This window comes from Helianthus annuus, chromosome 16, assembly GCF_002127325.2.
Source record: "Helianthus annuus cultivar XRQ/B chromosome 16, HanXRQr2.0-SUNRISE, whole genome shotgun sequence".
NCBI classification, from domain to species: domain Eukaryota; kingdom Viridiplantae; phylum Streptophyta; class Magnoliopsida; order Asterales; family Asteraceae; genus Helianthus; species Helianthus annuus.
In genome coordinates, this window is record NC_035448.2 from 92,006,513 (window position 1) to 92,020,462 (window position 13,950).

The 13,950-nt window shown below is 40.6% G+C and overlaps 2 long non-coding RNA genes across 13 annotated transcripts; both read left to right on the forward strand.

Annotated features, from left to right (window-relative positions):
• The first annotated feature begins 1,763 nt into the window (after positions 1 to 1,763).
• Positions 1,764 to 2,900, forward strand: LOC110917544. 2 transcript variants are annotated; one of them, XR_002580640.2, is made up of 6 exons: positions 1,764 to 1,928; positions 2,110 to 2,178; positions 2,291 to 2,421; positions 2,498 to 2,581; positions 2,662 to 2,763; positions 2,837 to 2,900. It is a non-coding gene; the product is annotated as an uncharacterized LOC110917544 (long non-coding RNA). The 2 variants fall into 2 exon arrangements; XR_004884562.1 differs by having other exon boundaries at positions 2,662 to 2,759; positions 2,837 to 2,894.
• A 5,411-nt stretch (positions 2,901 to 8,311) lies between these two features.
• LOC110917081 lies at positions 8,312 to 13,576 on the forward strand. 11 transcript variants are annotated; one of them, XR_002580305.2, is made up of 13 exons: positions 8,318 to 8,478; positions 8,660 to 8,728; positions 8,841 to 8,971; positions 9,048 to 9,131; positions 9,212 to 9,313; positions 9,387 to 9,441; positions 9,512 to 9,599; positions 10,219 to 10,333; positions 10,449 to 10,615; positions 10,705 to 10,772; positions 10,910 to 11,057; positions 11,253 to 11,634; positions 12,595 to 13,154. It is a non-coding gene; the product is annotated as an uncharacterized LOC110917081 (long non-coding RNA). The 11 variants fall into 11 exon arrangements; XR_004884563.1 differs by having other exon boundaries at positions 12,718 to 13,154; XR_002580309.2 differs by lacking the exon at positions 12,595 to 13,154 and adding an exon at positions 13,334 to 13,576 and having other exon boundaries at positions 8,312 to 8,478; positions 9,512 to 10,333.
• The last annotated feature ends 374 nt before the right edge of the window (positions 13,577 to 13,950 follow it).

Genomic DNA, 13,950 nt, shown 5'->3' on the forward strand with positions numbered 1-13,950 from the left:
TCGAATAAGTTCCAAGATAAGACGTAAGTGCTGCTCGTGTTCCTCCTGACTCTTGGAGTAGATCAGGATGTCGTCGATGAAAACAATGACGAACTTGTCTAGATAGGGTTTGCACACCCTGTTCATAAGATCCATGAAAACTGCAGGCGCGTTCGTAAGCCCAAATGGCATGACCAGAAACTCGTAGTGACCGTAGCGAGTTCTGAATGCGGTTTTGGAGACGTCCTCATCCCGGACTCTCAGCTGATGATACCCTGACCTCAAATCTATCTTGGAGTAGTAGCTCGACCCTTGCAACTGGTCGAATAAGTCATCTATACGAGGAAGAGGATAGCGGTTCTTCACTGTGACCTTGTTCAGTTCGCGGTAATCAATGCACATCCTGAAAGTGCCATCCTTCTTTTTCACGAATAGTACTGGAGCTCCCCAAGGCGAAGAGCTTGGACGAATGAAGCCCTTATCCAAGAGCTCTTGTAGTTGCTTTGACAGTTCTTCCAGTTCAGTTGGAGCTAAACGATACGGTGCGCGAGCTATAGGTGCTGCTCCTGGAGCTAGCTCGACTTGAAACTCGACTTGACGATGAGGCGGTAGACCAGGTAAATCCTCTGGGAACACTTGAGGAAATTCGCGTACAACTCGAATATCCTCTATTCTTTTCTCTCTCATCGATGCATCTGTAACTAATGCCAGAATACGTTGGTGCAGTCATCTGTCGTCTTCGTCTTATGTCGAGTCTTGGGTTCTTTGGAGGTCAGATTGGGCTAGAAATCAAGGAAAAACAAGCCTGGCCGTTTAAATGAAGCCTGGCCGTTTGAAGAGGCTGGCCGTTTGAAGCTGTCCGTTTGAAGAGGCTGGCCGTTTGAGCAAGTTCAAACGGTCAGGCTATCTAGTATATCTAGGCTTCAAACGTTTTAGTTGTAACAGTTGTGATTTCCGACAGCGAAGCTCTGTCGAAGTGTCTCCGTGACTGTATATTCGTTATAATCAATACAAGAGACAATTAATAGTGAATACAAGCTGAACGAAGACCAAATCAATGAATTCCGCCTCTGATTCGGTCTGAGTGCTCTTCTGATTGACTCATTCAGGACGTCACACGATCCTACAAGTGGTATCAGAACTCAGGAGGAAGAGTTCTTATCGTTTAGCTCGTTTTTCACTCAAAATTCTGATTTCTACACCTTCTTTCATCAGATCAGAGAGTTTTACCGGACAAAATTGGACAAAAAGTTCAGAGACTGTGTTTTTTTGAACATAGACAAAGCCTTGAAAGTTTCAGATCAAAACTCGAAGTGATAATGGTGAAAATTGACTGAAAATAGGTGACCGTTTGAACGAACAGTGTCTGACCATTTGAAACTTTGGTTCCATCGTTTGAAGATCATCATCCGTTTGAACCGGTCGTTTGAAAAGTGATCCCATCGTTTGAAATCAGGTTCCATCGTTTGAAACCAGTTCCCATCGTTTGAAAATTGACCTGTCCGTTTGAAAACTGACCTGTCCGTTTGAAAACTGACCTGTCCGTTTGAAAACTGATCTGTCCGTTTGAAACTGACCCTTCCGTTTGAAAGGGTTCCGTTTGAAAAGGGTTTCCGTTTGAAAAGAGGTTGTTATATCTATACTATATATAATATACATATCCAAAGGACTTCTTAAGGTCATTGAAATTTTCTTAAAGCACTTCTAAAGCATGATGTACAAGTCTTTTAAGCACCAGAAAACTTCATTTTCCACTTGTACCCTTTCCCCTAAACTAAATACACGCACACACAAAAAACTAGGGTTTCTCATCTCTCGTTTGATTTTGTCCGCCGCTCATCTTCTCATCCTCTCTCTCTATGGCGATTCCTGGCGATTCATCAGGCCTCTCTCTCGGATCTCGCCAGATCTCTCACCAGATCTATGAGGATTTCACCAGATCGATGAAGGTAACCTCTTGTTCTCTCTCTCTCTCTCTCTCTCAAATTCATCAACAACGCTGAACCGGACTTTATCTTTTTGTTAATGTTACATATCGTAAGAGCTTGTGAAGGTGTTGACTGAATTATGGATTGTTTTTGCCCTAATTCAAAGTTACGTTTCTGACACTATTTTTTGCGTTGTTTGAAGTTTTTTCAGGTTTCAATAGATAGGGTTTTGATCGATTGGTAGATCCTTTGTAATAATCTATTTACCAAGGTTAGATTTCTAGCATTTTTTTCTGATACGGTTGGTTTATTTTGAGTTTCAGTGTTATTTTTTGTGATTAGGTTATATTCATCTTTGGTTTTATATGTTTGGCTTTATGCAGCCCAATATTGGTCCGCAAATTAATGCATCAACAGTTGGGAAAGCTCTGGTTGTGGATATCTGTTGGAGCACTCCTTGGGTTTTTGATTATCTTCAACATATTCTTTATCGTAGCACTAACTTCCCTGAATCGTACGTATACGTTGGCATCACATTTTCTTCCTCAGTCTCTTGCTTTAGATTTGACTCTATGAATCTTTTCTTTCAGCCCCGGTGTGATGCTAAACCTGTGATCAGAGAGGAAAATGATATAAAGAATTCAAAAAATAACAGCTTACAGTAGGCTCAGCTGGTAATGGTCAGATTGTTTTTTGTAAGAAATTAGCAGTTTTATATATGAGTTATACTCATTCAGTAACAATATACTTTAAGGGATGGTCAATCACATGAGCTTTGGTGGACTTCCCGTGAAAACTGAGACAGCTGAAGAAGCTGATGAACTTATGAGAGTAGATGAAAAGGCATCTGAAGTTGGTAATTTAACTGATACACTTCACATTACCTGTTTTTTATTACTTCGATGACAAGTTTGATTTTGTTATTTCAGAGGTAGAAGTTCTTTCAGCCCCTCCAAAGTTAGTTTACTGTAAATTAATCTTGCGGTGAGGAATAAGGTGCGATGGTCACGTGCAAGTTAGCTACCCCAAAACTCGGTTCCCTAGTACTATTGGGCCGAACCCACCGCCAAATGCCATAGGACCGAAAATATAATAGTCAAATAAGGTGCGATGGTCACGTGCAAGTTAGCTACCCCAAAACTCGGTTCCCTAGTACTATTGGGCCGAACCCACCGCCAATGGTCTTCAATTGGCCGCCCAACCCACTGATCAAATCATCCCACACATGCAAATATTTATTATTAACCTAATAATAAATCATATGATCTTTATTTGTTTTGGCAGCACATGAACTAGCATCAATTTGTCAAAGTAAGATCACATGTATATCATGAGAGTAATAGCCGACCACTTTTCATTTCAACAAGAGATTATTGGACCACAAATGCAAAGCTAACCTTCCCATTGGACCTCCCATATCATCACATAATAAGTCATAATAACAATTTGGCCAACAATATTTTAAACGATCACATGCACTGATCGATAGACTTTTGATGTTATTATTAAAGGTGTAGAGCCACCATTTTGTTGATTGGACCACCCTAGATCCAGCCGACAATTAAGCCAATGGCACACAACAATTCAACAACAATTGACCACAACTATAATCACATATTAACTGACAAAAACACATGCGATCATCGATGTAATAGCCGGCGATTATATGCAATCTTAATTCATTTAGTGATGCAACAATTTCAATCAACAACTAACATATCAATTAATTATCGCAGAAAACATGTGAGAATGATATTCAAATAATCGGATAATCAGATAAGAACTAGAACTAACCACGGTGAACAAGAAAGTGATGTTCTTTACGAGTCTCGAAGCCACAGGGCAGCCGTCAATAGGGGAAAGAGTTCTAGGGTTTTTAGAGTTTAGTAACCGTTCTCAATTGCACATCCTAAATTAATATAATCACGCAACCAAGCTTGGGCCATAACTGGGCTTTACTAATCTTGGGCCGGCGAAATAGATGTTTCGTCGAGAGGGTGTATAGCGAAACAAGCCAGTTTCGTCAAGAGGATGCATGGCGAATCACGTTTGATTCGTCGGGTTCTTAATGGGTTGTAGGTCCGTATTGATTTAGTCAGTTACGTTCTTATGCCACAAACAACAAATAATCATGCAACACAACAACACATACTCATGCAAAAACAATGCGATTTATCTTATTACAACGGTTTCAGTTATAAGTCAAGCAAATCAAACAACTGTACAGTCAAGGTCAACGCGTAATAAATGTGTAAGTGAAAGTCGGAAACTCGAGTTGTTACAATATCCCCAACTTGAAAGAAATTTCGTCCCGAAATTTAGCATGCGGTTACTGAGGAAGCTAGGTAAGTTGCATCGTTCACTGGTTTTCCTTGGGTGTCACATCCTCCCCCCGTTGATCTGGAATTTTGTCCCGAAATTCCGCAGTAGTAGCTTCAGCCTCAGTAGTGGTTGTATGGGTTTCGAATAACTGAGGATACTTTTCTGTCATCTGGTCTTCGCGTTCCCAGGTGTATTCTGGGCCACGACGGGAGTTCCAACGAACTCGAACAAGAGGGATTCTCTTGTTTTTGAGGACCTTAACATCCCGGTCCGTGATTTCAACTGGCTCCTCGACGAACTGCAACCGCTCGTCGATAGTGAGTTCCTTAAAAGGAACTATGAGGGTCTCATCTGACAGGCACTTCTTCAGATTTGACACGTGAAATACGTTGTGAACTGCACCAAGTTCAGCTGGTAGGTTTAGCTTGTAGGCCACTTTGCCTATTTTCTCAAAGATCTCGAACGGTCCGACATACCGCGGATTTAGTTTGCCCTGTTTGCCAAAACGAACCACACCCTTCCAGGGTGAGACTTTAAGTAAAACCCGGTCCCCGACCTGAAATTCCAAAGGCTTCCTATGCTTGTCCGCGTAGGCTTTCTGACGGTCGCGTGCTGCCGCCATGCGTTGTCGTATCTGTGCAATCTTTTCCGTGGCGTCCACTACAATCTCTGGACCCGTGATCTGACTATCCCCCACCTCTGCCCAACAGAGAGGTGACTGGCATTTACGTCCGTACAATGCCTCGAATGGAGCGGCTTGTATGCTGGTGTGATAACTGTTATTATACGAAAACTCCACCAAAGGGAGATGCTTTTCCCAGCCATTGCCGAAATCAATAACACATGCCCGAAGCATGTCTTCAAGAGTCTGGATCGTTCGCTCAGACTGCCCATCCGTCTGAGGATGATATCCTGTGCTCATGTCTAATCGTGAGCCAAAAGATTTGTGCATCGCTTGCCATAGCTCTGACGTGAATCGTGCATCCCGATCCGAAATGATGGAGGTGGGCACCCCGTGCCTCGAAACAACTTCCTTAAGATAAACGTCTGCGAGAGTGGAGAACTTATCTGTTTCCTTAATAGCCAGGAAGTGTGCAGACTTGGTGAGCCGATCTACGATCACCCATATGGTATCATTCCCACGCTGGGATCTAGGCAGGCCAGTAACAAAATCCATGGAAATTTCTTCCCATTTCCACTGTGGTATCCTGGGTTGTTGCAGTAGGCCCGCTGGTTTCTGATATTCCACTTTGACTTTTGCACATGTCAAACACTTGCCGACGTAAGTCGCGATGTGGGCTTTCATGCTAGGCCACCAATATGTTGTTTTGAGATCGTGGTACATTTTATCCGAACCTGGATGTACCGAGTAGCGAGACTTGTGAGTTCATCCATCACAAGTTCTCGTAAACCGCCATATAGTGGAACCCAAATACGTCCTGTTACATAGTAGGCGTCGTCTTCCTTTTGTTCCATTCGTTGCCTTGAGCCGCGTAAGGCTTCAGCTTTGACGTTTTCGAGCTTTAATGCTTCCATCTGAGCAGTTCGTATTTGTGCAGGAAGACTGGACTGAATAGTGAGCTGCAAGGCTCGTACACGCCTAGGTAAAGTATCTTTTCGACTGAGAGCGTCAGCCACAACATTGGCTTTGCCTGGATAGTACTTGATGGCGCATTCGTAATCATTAAGTAACTCGACCCATCTTCGTTGACGCATGTTCAATTCCTTCTGATTGAAGATATGCTCGAGACTCCTGTGATCGGTGTAAATAGTGCACTTGGTACCGTACAGGTAGTGTCGCCATATCTTAAGTGCAAAAACAACAACTCCCAGCTCTAAATCGTGCGTCGTGTAGTTTCGTTCATGAACCTTGAGTTGACGAGAAGCGTAAGCAATAACCTTATCCCGTTGCATCAATACACAACCAAGCCCCTGTATCGATGCGTCACAATAGACCACAAAATCATCCGTGCCCTCTGGCAATGAGAGAATAGGTGCGCTGCATAGTCTATCCTTCAGGTACTGAAAAGCAGTTTCCTGTGTATTACCCCAACGATAGGTAACACCTTTCTGTGTCAACATAGTAAGTGGCTGTGCGATCTTGGAAAAGTCTTTGATGAATCGTCTGTAGTATCCCGCCAAACCCAAGAATTGGCGTATTTCTGTTGGTGTACGCGGTGCAGGCCAGTTCCTGATCGAATCTACCTTGGATGGATCGACATGAATCCCATCCCTGTTCACCACATGGCCTAAGAAGTGGACTTCACGAAGCCAGAAGTCGCATTTTGAAAACTTGGCGTACAGTTGTTCCTTTCGAATAAGTTCCAAGATAAGACGTAAGTGCTGCTCGTGTTCCTCCTGACTCTTGGAGTAGATCAGGATGTCGTCGATGAAAACAATGACGAACTTGTCTAGATAGGGTTTGCACACCCTGTTCATAAGATCCATGAAAACTGCAGGCGCGTTCGTAAGCCCAAATGGCATGACCAGAAACTCGTAGTGACCGTAGCGAGTTCTGAATGCGGTTTTGGAGACGTCCTCATCCCGGACTCTCAGCTGATGATACCCTGACCTCAAATCTATCTTGGAGTAGTAGCTCGACCCTTGCAACTGGTCGAATAAGTCATCTATACGAGGAAGAGGATAGCGGTTCTTCACTGTGACCTTGTTCAGTTCGCGGTAATCAATGCACATCCTGAAAGTGCCATCCTTCTTTTTCACGAATAGTACTGGAGCTCCCCAAGGCGAAGAGCTTGGACGAATGAAGCCCTTATCCAAGAGCTCTTGTAGTTGCTTTGACAGTTCTTCCAGTTCAGTTGGAGCTAAACGATACGGTGCGCGAGCTATAGGTGCTGCTCCTGGAGCTAGCTCGACTTGAAACTCGACTTGACGATGAGGCGGTAGACCAGGTAAATCCTCTGGGAACACTTGAGGAAATTCGCGTACAACTCGAATATCCTCTATTCTTTTCTCTCTCATCGATGCATCTGTAACTAATGCCAGAATACGTTGGTGCAGTCATCTGTCGTCTTCGTCTTATGTCGAGTCTTGGGTTCTTTGGAGGTCAGATTGGGCTAGAAATCAAGGAAAAACAAGCCTGGCCGTTTAAATGAAGCCTGGCCGTTTGAAGAGGCTGGCCGTTTGAAGCTGTCCGTTTGAAGAGGCTGGCCGTTTGAGCAAGTTCAAACGGTCAGGCTATCTAGTATATCTAGGCTTCAAACGTTTTAGTTGTAACAGTTGTGATTTCCGACAGCGAAGCTCTGTCGAAGTGTCTCCGTGACTGTATATTCGTTATAATCAATACAAGAGACAATTAATAGTGAATACAAGCTGAACGAAGACCAAATCAATGAATTCCGCCTCTGATTCGGTCTGAGTGCTCTTCTGATTGACTCATTCAGGACGTCACACGATCCTACAAGTGGTATCAGAACTCAGGAGGAAGAGTTCTTATCGTTTAGCTCGTTTTTCACTCAAAATTCTGATTTCTACACCTTCTTTCATCAGATCAGAGAGTTTTACCGGACAAAATTGGACAAAAAGTTCAGAGACTGTGTTTTTTTGAACATAGACAAAGCCTTGAAAGTTTCAGATCAAAACTCGAAGTGATAATGGTGAAAATTGACTGAAAATAGGTGACCGTTTGAACGAACAGTGTCTGACCATTTGAAACTTTGGTTCCATCGTTTGAAGATCATCATCCGTTTGAACCGGTCGTTTGAAAAGTGATCCCATCGTTTGAAATCAGGTTCCATCGTTTGAAACCAGTTCCCATCGTTTGAAAATTGACCTGTCCGTTTGAAAACTGACCTGTCCGTTTGAAAACTGACCTGTCCGTTTGAAAACTGATCTGTCCGTTTGAAACTGACCCTTCCGTTTGAAAGGGTTCCGTTTGAAAAGGGTTTCCGTTTGAAAAGAGGTTGTTATATCTATATCTATACTATATATAATATACATATCCAAAGGACTTCTTAAGGTCATTGAAATTTTCTTAAAGCACTTCTAAAGCATGATGTACAAGTCTTTTAAGCACCAGAAAACTTCATTTTCCACTTGTACCCTTTCCCCTAAACTAAATACACGCACACACAAAAAACTAGGGTTTCTCATCTCTCGTTTGATTTTGTCCGCCGCTCATCTTCTCATCCTCTCTCTCTCTATGGCGATTCCTGGCGATTCATCAGGCCTCTCTCTCGGATCTCGCCAGATCTCTCACCAGATCTATGAGGATTTCACCAGATCGATGAAGGTAACCTCTTGTTCTCTCTCTCTCTCTCTCTCTCAAATTCATCAACAACGCTGAACCGGACTTTATCTTTTTGTTAATGTTACATATCGTAAGAGCTTGTGAAGGTGTTGACTGAATTATGGATTGTTTTTGCCCTAATTCAAAGTTACGTTTCTGACACTATTTTTTGCGTTGTTTGAAGTTTTTTCAGGTTTCAATAGATAGGGTTTTGATCGATTGGTAGATCCTTTGTAATAATCTATTTACCAAGGTTAGATTTCTAGCATTTTTTTCTGATACGGTTGGTTTATTTTGAGTTTCAGTGTTATTTTTTGTGATTAGGTTATATTCATCTTTGGTTTTATATGTTTGGCTTTATGCAGCCCAATATTGGTCCGCAAATTAATGCATCAACAGTTGGGAAAGCTCTGGTTGTGGATATCTGTTGGAGCACTCCTTGGGTTTTTGATTATCTTCAACATATTCTTTATCGTAGCACTAACTTCCCTGAATCGTACGTATACGTTGGCATCACATTTTCTTCCTCAGTCTCTTGCTTTAGATTTGACTCTATGAATCTTTTCTTTCAGCCCCGGTGTGATGCTAAACCTGTGATCAGAGAGGAAAATGATATAAAGAATTCAAAAAATAACAGCTTACAGTAGGCTCAGCTGGTAATGGTCAGATTGTTTTTTGTAAGAAATTAGCAGTTTTATATATGAGTTATACTCATTCAGTAACAATATACTTTAAGGGATGGTCAATCACATGAGCTTTGGTGGACTTCCCGTGAAAACTGAGACAGCTGAAGAAGCTGATGAACTTATGAGAGTAGATGAAAAGGCATCTGAAGTTGGTAATTTAACTGATACACTTCACATTACCTGTTTTTTATTACTTCGATGACAAGTTTGATTTTGTTATTTCAGAGGTAGAAGTTCTTTCAGCCCCTCCAAAGTTAGTTTACTGTAAATTAATCTTGCGGTGAGGAATTTGATTCTAGCTCTAAAAGCTCGCTGACCTAATAGTAATGATTTTGTTTATCTAAATGCAGCTTCACTAGAAAGCTATTGGTGGCTGTAGCAGACAAGTGGGATAGTCATGTTCTGGTCATGGACAAAGTTGCTCCACAAAACTGGAAGGTTTAAACAACATGCTTGGTTATTATGTTATCTTTATAGCAAACTCAGTTTTTAGCAAAATCAGTTGATCTGTTGTAAAGTGGTTTAATCAAATAGAAGAAACAAGTGACATAGTTGGTTTTGAGAAAGACCAGTTAATCTGTCTTTTAACTATTATATTTATCAGTTTTTTCATGTGGTTTTTTGTTATTTCAATCTAATTTAGAAGTTATTGATATACACAAGGTTTAAAAAAACGGAAACGAGTTTCGAGGCGTTTTCCCTTCGCCTCACGAGGCGTAAGCCTCGAGGCGAACCGAGGCGTAAGCCCGAGGCGGAATTAAAAAAATAAATATAAAATTGTATATCTTATAAAATAATAATACTAACTAAATTCATCATCAAAATCATCAAAAACAAACATAAAAAAGACATAAATTGCTTGAAATTGACATAAAAAGTCAAAAACAAATATCAGAAACCCCTGAGGCGCAGCTTTTTTAGCGCCTCAGCCTCTTTGAGGCGCATGTACACTAGAAACCCCCTGAGGCGTGCCTCAGAGTCGTTTTTTGGGCGTTTCGCCTTGAGGCGCGCCTCGAGGCGCACGCCTCAGCCGTTTTTTAAAACCATGGATATACAGAATGGAGTCAGCTTACAGGACATGGGTCAGACAGAAGAAAGAAGGGGTTAAATCAGTTGATTTGGATGATCTTTGTAGGGAGCTTCAAACTGCTTTAGGCACAACAAAGTGGCAGGTTGGTTTATCTTAAAGATCAGCTAATCCAAATTAATTTGTGATTAATATATGTTTAAACCAGAGACCCATTATTCTGCTTCTTTTCATTTTTCATTTGCTGAGAAAATAACCAGAGACAAGAAAAAGTGTGTTTGTGAGAGAGAGAGAGAGAGCGACGGGAAGGAGAGTCCTTGGAGAAGGTAGAGGTGGCAAAGGGAACTAGGGTTCTAGCGACGAATGTCTATCTAGGTACTCATTGAGAGTTTGAGACCTCGAATCCATCTATTGCTTAACGAATCAGGTAATTTTACTTCCCCATACTCGATTTTAGGCTGATATACGTTGCCGGCGACTTGATTATGTGCTTAGAATGGTTTTGGTAAATTGTAGGGATAATCTTGACAGGTTATAAAGCTGGAGCCTCATATACGGATGAATGGGTCAAACGGTTCAAACTGGTCAGATGTGTTGCAGCACTGGGTCATCCAGTCACGTTATTTTCTGTTTTATTGGGTCTAAATAAAATGATTTTGTTTTCAGTTGACCCACCCATAACTTCAATGTTCGTTCTTAACAACGAAGAGATCACCTGCAGGCTACATACGCAAGTTTTGAGGGGACGGGATGACGGTGGTCAGGCATCACTCTGGAGCATATTTCCAAAAGCAGTTGTCTATTGTCATGTTAAAGAGGCCAAGCAAAATGTATCAAGTTAATTTGGCACACAAAGCGGAAGGAGGGAGGTAACTCTTATCTTTTAATATTAGAAAACTTATCTTTTATTATTTAAGAAAGCTTGTTCATAAAAGAACTCCAACTGCCCGAAAAAACTTAGAAACTTCGGCACACCCGACAAGAAAGTACTGTGGCACCTGCCTTAAAATAGACATGGGAATGTGCTTGAGTTCATAGTAATTGTTTCTTGAAACCATCTGCAGCCTAATGACTTCAAGAACTCCAACACAAACCATGCTGAATATCGAAATGAAGAGGCCAGTCCTGATTCGTTGAAGCTGGGTCAACCCATTTTATTGACCTGTGAGTCTCCTGGCCACGCGAACTATAACACGGTCGTATACAGGGACCCAGAATACTACGCTTATAGTGTCGAAAATCCCGAGTGAAGCTGGTGGAATCTCGAATAGGTTACTCATTTGTGAGTAAACTGTGGCGAACATGATACCCGTGGCCCAATATTGGAAGCAACCGTAACACTGCTTTCAGTTCCTCAACCTGACTCACTGAGCAAAGCCTCCATGGGTCTATCGACCCGTTTGTATGATCCGTGGGTGCAACCACAGCTGCCTTATCCAAAAAACTGTAAGTGAACAAGATGTTGATGAATTTATGATCAGTATTTTGACCTGTTTTACCAAAACAATGATTAAATGATTTTACAAGTAATGACCTACCCAAAATCTAAAGAGTGATTGATCTTGCTAGCATCTGAAGTCTCGTATAAGAGTGAACTATCAGACGACACCTCGATATTTTTCTTTCAAAAAGAAGCAACCGCCACCTCGCAGAGACGAACGAGCGGGCTGCCACCTGGCAACTGGTTCCAATAAAATTAGATCATTTGATGTAGTTAACTATATAGTAGTCACAAGCGCCCTAGAGCGTAGACGCAAGCCTAGGCTCTTAGGGCGAGGCGAGGCACAACCAAATCGCCTCAAACACACTCAGGTGCTAAAAACGCTCTGCACCAGCCTGAGTGGACCTGAACGAGCCTTGTGGTTCCTTTGTTTGACTTGAATCCACTCTATAGTCATCTGCCAAATTTCATTAAAACCGCACTAAAAAATACATAACAAATAAAAAAATATATTAGATCTATCATATCTGTGATGATCAGTATTTTACTCTTAGTAAAAGATAGTTCCAGTGATTGTGTTGACTATCACATAGGTAATCGAACCATTTAAGATAAGTAGTATAGTATCTTCTGGAGGTAAGAAGAGTTAACTTCAATAAGTTATTGAAACTATTAACAGGCTTCTCAACGTGACCTGGTTTTGGGGTTGTTCATGTAGGTAAGTTGTGGCGTTTCATTGGTAAGTAAAATGAAAGCGTGTTGCTATTTTTCTAAAAAAACAAAGTATGTATTCCTTTTTTGGTAGTTTTTAAAGTTGGATTAGCAAGTGTTGATTTTTGTTGAAAATACAACTAAAGATATATGCCAAGAATTAAGTATAACTGGGTAAATGTATAAATATAATACATGCTTTTATACATTTATTTTTATCTTTAACTTCAATAATATATTAAAAAATCTTGTAGGAAGTGAGCTTTTGGCTATTCCAGGGGTGATTAGTTTTATGCATCATATCCTACAAGGGAGTGAGTTTTTGACTGATACCTTAAGGCGAGATTTTGCATAACGAGGGTTTCTTATTTCTGTAGCCACTGGTGTTTCTAAGACTACACAAGGGTAAGGAATGGTAACTCACACAAACATGGAAGCTTGTGGATGAATATTCTGATGATGTAGTCCTTGCCTCCTTGGCTTGGCTCTAAACCCATCAAGAATGCGACACCATTCAAGGGAGGTAGATTGCACACAAATGGAAGAGTGAAAATCGGTCACAACTCAACATCTTGTAATGATGGCCAAAGGACAATCGGCATCATAGACTGGATGAGATTTTTTTCTTTCTATTTTTACTTTAATTTGGTCCGTCTTTGGGTTTTTAACAACTAAACTTGGACTGTCTTTTGGTTTGTTTAACTTTCTATTTAAGTTTGATATTATGTGGTATTTCGACTTTTGAGCGGAGAAAGAAATAGTTGTTTGGTTTACATACGAACTGATTCAGAAATGGTTGCTTTATTTTAGTTTAGTGCTGATGTTCATTTTGGGTAATTAACAATAAGTATGAAAATACTTGCAGATGTTGATCGTTGTGATCAATTTGAAGTTTGTTTTTATTATTGCCATTCCATAATGATGATTATAGAATCAAGTTACAAAAAAGTAGGTTGGCTAATCACTGTATTTTGGTTAACTGTTGCATTTCAGTTTGATGCTGCTGGTGTTTTTCGTTTATCCTTTATTGCCTGCGAGATCTCAAAAAACATGCTGGAAATATTATTGCAGTTATTATTGTTATTTAATATGAAGTTTGTCATTAATATTGACATAATATGAAGTGGGTTAGTATGATGGTGAGATGGCCTTTATTATTGCGTTTTTATATGTAGTTTTCTACTCTCAAAATGATAATTGTTTAGTTGAGACGGCCTTTATTATTGCCATCTTAAATTATTCATATTATCTATTGAAAAACCAGGATTTTTAATGGGTTGTCATGTGCTCAAATTTAGATCTTAATCTGTTGGCCATTGTGTTGGTGGAATTTATAAGTAGAAAGTGACATTGTAGTTGCTGATGTCTTCGATCAATAATAAAGTTTACCCAAAAAGTCAAAATAATAGGCCGGATTGAAGTATAGATGATCACGTTTAAGTTAATAAATAAAAGTAGTACAAACCAACATTAGTGTTAGATTTCATAAGTGTTACAAAACTAATACCATAAATCCTAAACTTCTTACTACCCAACGTTAAGCTCCAAACCTATTACTTTTAACATACCAAAGGGTTCATTTACGTAATTAACTCCTACATTTATTTACT